The sequence below is a fragment of the Petaurus breviceps genome, unplaced genomic scaffold, assembly GCF_028583685.1.
Source record: "Petaurus breviceps papuanus isolate PSGF00001 unplaced genomic scaffold, PetGlider_PUasm1.0 90881, whole genome shotgun sequence".
Classification (NCBI taxonomy): Eukaryota; Metazoa; Chordata; class Mammalia; order Diprotodontia; family Petauridae; genus Petaurus; species Petaurus breviceps.
The window spans coordinates 3,745-13,468 of record NW_027187369.1 but is presented as its reverse complement, the minus strand read 5'-3'; positions in this window follow the sequence as shown (position 1 = coordinate 13,468).

Below are 9,724 nucleotides of genomic sequence, written 5' to 3'. Positions count from 1 at the left end.
TCTCCAAATAGTATATGTTGCCTCTAACTAGAGAGGTCTAGGAAATACCCAATTAAGTTTACTTAGCCCCAAACACATCTCACACTTTCCCCCTTCCATACTTTTTTTACACACTCTTCCTTTAGATTTGAAATGCCTTGCCCCTGCCCATCTCTACCCTGTGAGATCAGGGTGAAACAATATGGCTGCCCTATAACTCTACTCACCATCTCCATGACTTCTCAGAGCACAATTCCTTTTCCTTGTTCCCACTTCCACATTTGTGCCATTTTCCTCCATTAGAATCCAAGCTCCTTGAGATCAGGGACTGTCTCACTTTCTTATTTCTATCCCCAGAAATTTTTGCAGTGCCTAATATAGTAGGTGCCTAATAAGATGAAAATTACATGAAATCAACACATACATGTACCTATGAAAGTCTGGAGTCGTGATTCCATTGTTGAGGAAACTTCCTCCCTCTCACAATTCAGGACTTAGTTGCCTAGAGTAATTAAGAGTACAAGTGACTTGCCCAGAGTCACACAGTCAATGTATGAGAGGTGAGATTTGACCCGAGGTCTTTCTGACTCCCAGGCCAACCCTCTATTCACCATGCCACACTGCCTCTAACATGAGATGAGAGGGAAGTAGAATCAGGAAGGAAAAGGAAAGTACTTCTGGATGGAGAGGATGGAAAGGCTTCTTGCAGGAGACAGCTGGTGCTCTCCTTTTCTGCATTTATTAACCTGCACCAGTAAAACCTATGTCCTCACTGATGGGTAAAACCCAACTTCCTACAGGCACTGTTCATCCTTTGGTCATAGACAGGTCTGAATCTCTTAGCAGTAGCTTTCATTCTTCCTAATAATGTCATTTCCCTCTTCTGATCCCTTGTTCATCCCAGTTCCTAAATGCCCAGTCATCAGCCTTTTGAATGAAGCAAGATCTCCCACTGGGCAATGGTCAGGGAGGGACTGACCACTCTCCCAGTTTCCCTTACGGTAATAGCAGCAGTACTGACTTTGTGTCCTTGGATTTGCTCAAGGCAACCTTGCCCACTAATCTATCTTCTTGGCCAGCATAACAAATCTGGGTAATGAACTTTAAATGGAATAGTCTGTATATGAGAAGTCTTTTATTATAAAATATTATCATTAAAATAGCAGCTGTGGATAGGGCCAAGTTCAATCTTTTTAAAAAAATTTTGCATCACTGTCCTGAGATGAACCACTGCTATAGAAAATGTATTATTGTAACCCATCCAGAGACCTGGGGAGAATTTTTTAACATCTTTATTTAAAGTTTTGAGTTCCAAATTCTATCCCTCCCTCCCTTCACCCCTCATTTAGAGGGTAAGCAATAAGATATAGGCTATATATGTGCAATTATGCTTAACATTCCCATATTAGTCATTTTGTATAAGAAAACTCAAATAAAAGAAAAAAATGAAAGTAAGTAAAAAATAGCATGCTTCAGTCTGTATTCAAACAATATCATTTTTTTTCTCTGGAGGCAGATAGTATCTCCTTCATCATTAGATCTTTGGGATTGTCTCACATCATTGTATTGCTGATAATAGCTACGTCATTCACAGTTCTTCATCTAACAATATTGTTCTTACCATATACAATGCTCACCTGGTTCTGTTCACTACACTATGAATCAGTTCATGTAAGTCTTTCCAGGTTTTTATGAAATTATCCTTTTTATCATTTCTTATAGCACAATAATATTCCATTACAATCACATATCACAACTTGTTTAACCATTCTGGGGAAACATTTGAGAAAAGATTCCTGACAAGTAAAATGGAGCTGAGTCTCTAAAGAGGGAAATAGCTGTTCCTTGAAGACATCATCATCTTTCTGAGGTTTATTTCATCTAAATCAAAGATGGTTGTTAAAGTTTTCCTTGTTTTCTCCTTGCCAATAACATTACAATCCTTCCTGTTGATCCAATGCCAGCAAGGACATAACTTTTCTTTTGTTTTCTGGAATAAAGATGAGTGTGCACTGAGCCAGCTAGCATCACAGGCATACCCACTGAAGCTGTGAAATCTTCAAACAGCATCCCAGGCCAAAAAGTAAGGATTGGAAACTCAGTCTTCCCCTGTTCCCAACTAAGTGCAAATATGTTTCCCTAAGCATACTTATAGCTTCCCACCACATCATCTCTTTGGGGAGAAGTAGGAAAAGAAGTAGAGCAGGGGAGGGGTAGAGGGATCATAGAACCAAAGAATTAGAAAGAACCTCAGAAGTCATTGATCCCAACCAGGAAGATATTGGGTTCAAATTACACCTTAACACTTACAGGTTGTGTGACCCTATGCAAATCACTTAGCCTCTCAGAACCTCCATTTCTACTTCTATAAAAGGAAGGGGTTGGATTCAATGGCTCACACACACACACACACACACACACACACACTTCTCTCTAGGATAAACACATCATCATCAGGAAACTCACCAACATGATGCTTGCTTCAGTTTCAGTAATCACCCCTTATCCTCAGTTGCTTCAGTCCTTTTGATTGGAGGACTGGAGGGCACAGTGAAACACTACTTCCATAGTTTCCCTTTTCTTCTTCTTGCTGTTGTTTGTCCTTCATTCACAAAGAGGACCATTTCATCAGGAAGGTAGTGCTGTGACTTGCAAGCAAATTGGATTTAAGTGATGGAGGGCTGTGCAAAGTCACCAGCCTCACTTTTTCCTCTGGAGACAATCTGGGTCCAGTGGCAAGATATAAATCAGGATAACTGGAGATGGCCCCAGCATCCTTTTATAGAGGACTAAAAATTACAGTCATCTCTGGGACCCTCTCCTTTCTTTTCAGCTTCCTATTAGATTGTGACCTCCTTTAGGGCAGGGACTCCTTTATCTTCTATTTGTATCCTCAATGCTTAACCCATAATAAGTGCTTAATAAAGGCTTTATTCATTCAAAATCTCTCACACAATTCTATGGACAAGATGGAGAGAGATGAGTAGACTAGACAGTTATGTGTCTTTGGAACCATTGGAATGGACCCAAAGGACAGCCATTAATAGTCCATGACCACTTGGAAGGAGGTCTATGTTGTAAACCCCCTGGTGTCTTCTTGATGGCAGGGACTGTCTTTTGCTGATTTTTGTTGCCCTAAGGCTTAGCACAGTTCCTGGTACATAGTAGGCACTTAATAAATGCTTATTGACTAATTGCCATTGACCCTGTGTGGTTTAACATTTTCATAAGTGAGTTGGATAAAAGCAGAAATGGAATGCCTACCAAATTTAGAGGTCAAACAAAGCTAGGAGAGGTAACTAATTCATTGACTGACAGAGTCCGAATATAAAAAGATCTCAGTAGGCTAGAATGGTGTACCACATCTAAGAAGATGAAGTATTATAAGGACAAATACAAACTATCAGATTAAAAAATCAATTCCATGAATACCATGGTTAGTCAGCTAAAAAAATCAATTCCATGAGTACCATGGTTAGTCAGCAGTTCTCATGAAAAAAGTCAGGAAGTTGTAGCACACTCCAAGCTCAATATGGGTCAGAAGTTTGATATGCCAGTCCCAAAAAAAAGCTCATTTGAACTTGGGCTGCATTTAGAGCAGCATTATATCCAGTAGTAAGGATGGGAGAGCTACATAATACTCTGCCCTGGTCAGATGACATCTGGAGTCATTGCTCCAATCTGAATACCATATGTAGGGTGAACATTGAGCAGTGGGACTTTACCAGTACAATCTTGGCCAGATTTTATGAATGGCCAACAAAGAGTTCCTAGAATTGAATAGGAAGGAAGAGGATAATGGGCCAAATATCCTTTGGGAAATTGCAAAGTTCTTTTAAAGATTCCAAGCTTCTCCCTGAAACAAAGGTAGATCTTTTTAACACCAATATTCTTTGGGTAATTTTGTATGACTAAACTATAAGGTTCTATAATCTCTTAAGAACTAAAGTTGGGTATCACCAAACAGGCAATGGATGGAGAGCACAATCTGGCCATAACACATTACAAACAAGGAATTAGACAGGGGTTCTGAAGGAAGTGTTCAATTGGTTCAGTTTGTCTGACTCTTCATGACCCCATTTGGGGTTTTCTTGGCAAAGATACTGGAGTGGTTTGCTATTTCCTTCTCCAACTCATTTTACAGATGAGGAAACTGAGGCAAATAGGGTGAAGTGACTTGCCCAGGGTCACACAGCTAGGAAGTATCTGAGGCCAAATTTGAACTCAGATCTTCCTGACTCCAGGGCAAACACTCTATCCACTGCAGTACCACCTAGTTTCCCCTCCTGAAGTAAAGCTTGTTGCTAAAGAAATATGCGACCAAAAACAATGACAGGCCAATCACAAAGTAAGTTCAAGGGATAATTGGCCAATAGACTCACTCCACTGGTATCCAGATGATGTCAAGAAAATGAAAAGAAGCCTCTAAGACACTGAATATATAAATTCCTTGTGGCAAAATCATGGGAAGACATGGATGAGAGTTGTCCATGCTCAATGGGAATGGATGGGTTGCTATCTGAATTATTGGAAGAACCATATTGATGTCAGAGGTCAATTGGAGTGTTGATAAGCAAGATAGCACCCAGAGACAGACAACCAAGAGAGCAAAGGGCAACAAGGTAATAGTCAAAATAACAACCAGGAAGTATACAATAGTGGTTTAAGTTTTGCTAAGTACAGCTATGTGTATCATCTCATTTAAGCTTCCTGACCCTGGGAGAAAGGTGTTACAAATTCAGTTATTATTATTTCCATGTGAGGATCAAATGGAGGGTGGGGAAGAATGTAATACCTGGAGAATGGAAGTTTCGGGGAAGCATGTGTTATTTCAAGTATCTGAAGGGCAGTCACATGGCAGAAAGACCAAACTGGTTTTACTTGACCCTAGAAAGCAGAACCAAGAGTAAAAAGTAGAAATTACAAAGAGGAAGATTTAGACTTGATGTCATCACAATGAGAGCTATCCCAAAAGAGAAGGGACTGCTTTGGATGGTGGTAAGTTTCCTACTCCCTGACCCCAACTGGAAGTCTTTAAGCAGAGGCTAAATGAACACTTGTTAGGACTACAGTAGGGAGGAGTCTTGTTCAGGCATAGATTGGACAAGATGGCCTCTCTGAAATTCCTTCTAACTTTGAGATTCTGGGATTCAATGAGAGAGGCTGGTGGCCCTGTAAGATCTCCTGGAATTAGTGGTTGTGTTCTTGCTTCCATAGGTTAAAAGATCTGTCTCCCTGGGTGTCCTAAGTTCAGAGGTTAGCTAGCTTAGGCTGGAACTAGGGGAAAATTAGAGACTTTGAGGGGAGAGTGGCTAGGGAGTAAAGGACATTCCATGGATTGAATTGGTCAGGCATGAAAAATAGAAAAGCTTAGCAATTAGAGAGATACTTGGGAGATATTAGACCCTGTGTCACTTTCCTAGGTTGGGCAGACTTGCTTCTAAGAGTGCTTCCCACATCCATTCTTCCCTAGAGATGTTGATTCAATGAAACTCAAGAGTATGGATCACTGAAACAGTGAATGGGGTCTTCTCTTGAGAGGAAAAGCAAGGTCAGGGTTTAGATCCCATTCCCTGGGAAGGACAGAAGACCTAGAAAATGGCTAATGGCCTTCTTAGAGAAGCCACTGCCCTCAGCAGCAGCAGCAGGAGCAGGATCATCAGATTTAACTCTTAGCAAATGCTGAGCAACCAATAATCATATTTTAAAATGCTCCAAAGTACAAATAGAGAATTCAAATGAAAGCAACTCTGAGGTTCTAACTTGTACCTATCAGATTGACAAAACTGATGAAAGAGGAAAATGACAAATGTTGGAAGAGGTTTGGGAAAACAGGTACAATAGTGTACTTATGGTAAAGCTATAAATTGGTACAACCATTCTGGAAAGCAATTTAGAACTACACCCAGAAGATTCCTCAACAAATTCATACTTTTCACTGGCCATGAAGGAACATGGTGGAGTGAATAGGACACTAACATCAGGAAGATCTGGGTTCAAATCTCACTTCATATTTCCTAGCTGTCTGACCCTGGGCAAGTCAGTTTAATTCTCTGGGCCTGATTCCTCACCATAAAATGAGGTACTCAGATTCATATCTGGAGTTCTTTGCAGCTGTCCCTGGATGGGAAGCCAATATGGTGGAGTAAAGGCAGGGATTTGTCTGAGCTCTCCCTCAAACCCCTCCAAATACCTTTAAATAATTACTCTAAACAAATTCCAGAGAGGCAGAACCCACAAAAAGATGGAGTGAAACAATTTTCCAGCCCAAGACAACTTGTAAGTTCAGCAGGAAAGGTTTGTTGCACCAGGGTGAGAGAGGAGCACAGTCTAGCACAGGCTGTGCAAACACAGACAGGGACCTAGCAAACCAGGAGCAGGCCTTGGGGGTGACTGAATCAGTGGCAGCAGTGGTGATTTCCAGACCTCTCAGCCTACAGAAGGTAAGGGGATAACAAGATAACAAGTCAGAAGTAGATTTACAGGGGTCCCTTTGCTAGCACCAGGGGCAGGTCTCTGTTGCATTTCCTATACTTGGATCTGAGTCACAGTCTTGGGTCTTAGTCCCAGTATGAGGAGAAGCACTAGCACAATAGAGCTTGTAATTGCAGGGGAGCAGTGCCCTTGGTCACAGTTCCAGGATTGAAAAGAATGTGCTTGTGTTCACTCACAAATCAGTGCACAGTACAGAAGGGTAGTAAATACACCTCTCCTTAGATCATACCACCTTGAAAGAGCCAAAAACTTACAGGTTCTCAGAATTGCCTCTGAAAACAGTTGCACGTGGGGCAGCTAGGTGCCACAGTGAATAGAGCACCAGCCCTGGAGTAAGGAGGATCTGAGTTCAAATCCAGCCTCAGACACTTAAAAGAAAACTAGCTGTGTGACTTTAGGCAAGTCACTTAACCCCAAATGCCCTACCTTCCCCCCTCCAAAAAAGAAAAAAAAAGAAAGAAAGAAAGAAAAGAAAGGAAAGGAAAGAAAAGAAAAGAAAACAGCTGCACAAAAACCCTGAAGCTTGAGACAATGCCCTCTCTACTTGGAAAGCAGAGCCCCACTTTAGAATAGAGTTAAAAGTCAAGAAATAGGCTGGAAAAAATGATCAAACAATAGGAAAAAAGCATATGACCATAGAAATTTATTATGGTGACAAAGAAGTTCAAAACACACACTCAGAAGACAACAAAGTTAAAATTCCTGCATCCAAAACCTCAGAGAAAAATATGAACTGATCCCAGGCCATGGAAGAACTCAAAAAGGATTTTAAAAATCAAGTAAGAGAGGTAAAGGGAAAATTGGGAAGAGAAAAAAGGGTGATGCAAGAAAATTATGAAAAAGGAGACAACAACTTGGTAAAGGATGCATAAAAATACTGAAGAAAATCACATCTTAAAAATAGAATAGGTCAAATGGTTAAAATGGGGGGGGGCACTAAAATCTAACAAAGAGAAGAATGTCTTCAGAAGCAGAATTAGCCAAATGGAAAAAGAGGCACAAAAATATACTGAAGAAAAATCTCCTTAAAAAGTAGAATTTACCAAATGGAAAAGGAGATAAAAAAAAGCTCACTGAAGAAAATAATCCCTTAAAAGTTAGAATCGGACCAGTGGAAGCTAATGGCTTTATTAAACATCAAGAAACAATAAAATAAAATCAAAGAAAAAAAGAGAAGAAAATGTGAAATATCTCATTGGAAAAACAACTGATCTGGAAAATAGATTGAGGAGAGATAATTTAAGAATTATTGGACTTATTCAAGTCATGATCAAAAACATAATCTAGACATCTTTCAAGAAATTATCAAGGAAAACTGCCCTGATATTATAGAACCAGAAAGTAAAATAGAAATTTAAAGACTCCATTGATCACCTCCTGAGGGAGATCCCAAAGTGAAAACTTCCAGGAATGTTATAGCCAAATTCTAGAGCTGTCAGATGAAGGAGAAAATACTGCAAGCAGCCAACAAGAAACAATTCAAATGTTGTGGAGTCACAGTCAGGATAACACAAAATCTAGCAGCTTCTACATTAAAGGACCAGAGGGCTTGGAATATGATATTCCAGAGGATGAAAGAGATCACTTACTCTACAAAACTGATTATAATCCTTCGGGGGGGGGGGAAGGATATTCAATGAAATAGAGGACTTTCAAGCATTCCTGATGAAAAGACCAGAGTTGAATAGAAAATTTGACTTTCAAATACAAGATTCAAGAGAAGCATAAAAAGGTAAACAGGAAAGAGATTCAATAAGGTTAAACTGTTTATATTCTTACACGGGAAAATGATATTTACAAACCTAAAATCTTTCTCATTATTAGGGCAGTTAGACATAGACAGAAAGCAGAGGTTCAAGTTGAATGTGATGGTATGATTATCTAAAATAATAAAATTAAGGGATGAGAAAGAAGAATGCACTGGGAGAAGGGGAAAGGGAGAGACAGAATGATATAAATTATCTGACATAAAAGAAGCTTGAAAGAGATTTTACAGTGGAGGGGGAAGTGGGGAGGGGAGCACATGAACCTTATTTTCATCAGAATTGTCTCAAAGAAGGAATAATATACACACTCAGTTGAGTGTAGAAATGTATCTTACCATATGGGAAAGCAGGAAGGAAAGGGGATAAAAGAAGTAGGGCGGGAGTGGGCTGATAAAAGGGAGAGCAGTGTGAGGAAGGTAAAAGTCAGAAGCAAAACAGTTTTGAGTATGGACAGGGTAAAAGGAGAGAGAGTAGGATAAACAGGGAGAAAACAGGCTGGATGGAAATACATAATTGGTAATTATTACTGTGAAAAAAAAAACTTTTACAATGAGTTTCTCTGATAAAGACTCCATTTCTCAAACATATAGAAAACTGAGTCAAATTCATAGAAATAAGGGCCATTCCTCAATTGATAAATGATCAAAGGATAAGAACAGGCAGCTTTCAGACAAAGTAATCAAAGCTGTCTTTAGTCATATTAAAAATGCTTGGGGTGGCCAGGTAGTGCAGTGAGTAAGAGCATCGGCCCCAGAGTCAGGAGACCTGGGATAGAATCTGGGCTCAGATATTTAGCACCACACCCAGAAATAGCTAGCCATGTAACCTTGAGCAAGTTACTTAATCCCAACTGCTTTTAAAAAATGCTCTAAATCACTATTGACAACAGAAATGCAAATTAAAGCAACTGAACTATTACCTTACACCTGTCAGATTGGCTAATATCATAGAAAAGGAAAATGACAAATGTTGGAGGGGATGTGGGAAAATTAAAACACTGATGTACTAATACATTATGTATTTATGTATATACATAATATACTAATACAGCTGATGAAGTTGTATACTGATTCAAACATTCAGGAGAGTAATTTTGAACTGTGTCCAAAGGGCTATAAAACTATGCATACCCTTTTTGACCAAGCAATACATTTGCTAATTCTGTATACCAAAGAGATAAAAAAAAAAAAAAAAAAGGAAAAGGACCTATATGTACAAAAAGTGGTGGCAAAGAATTGGAAACTGAGGGGATGTCCATCAATTGGGAAATAGCTGAATAAGCTGTATGTGATTGTGATGGAATACTATTGTACTTTAAGAAATGATGAGCAAGATGCTTTTAGAAAACCATGGAAAGATTTGTATGAACTGATGTAAAGTGAAATGAGCAGAATCAGGTAAACATTGTACACAACAGCAGTATTGTATTATGATCTACTTTAAATAACTTAGCTATTCTCAGAAATGTAATGATCCAAGATAAT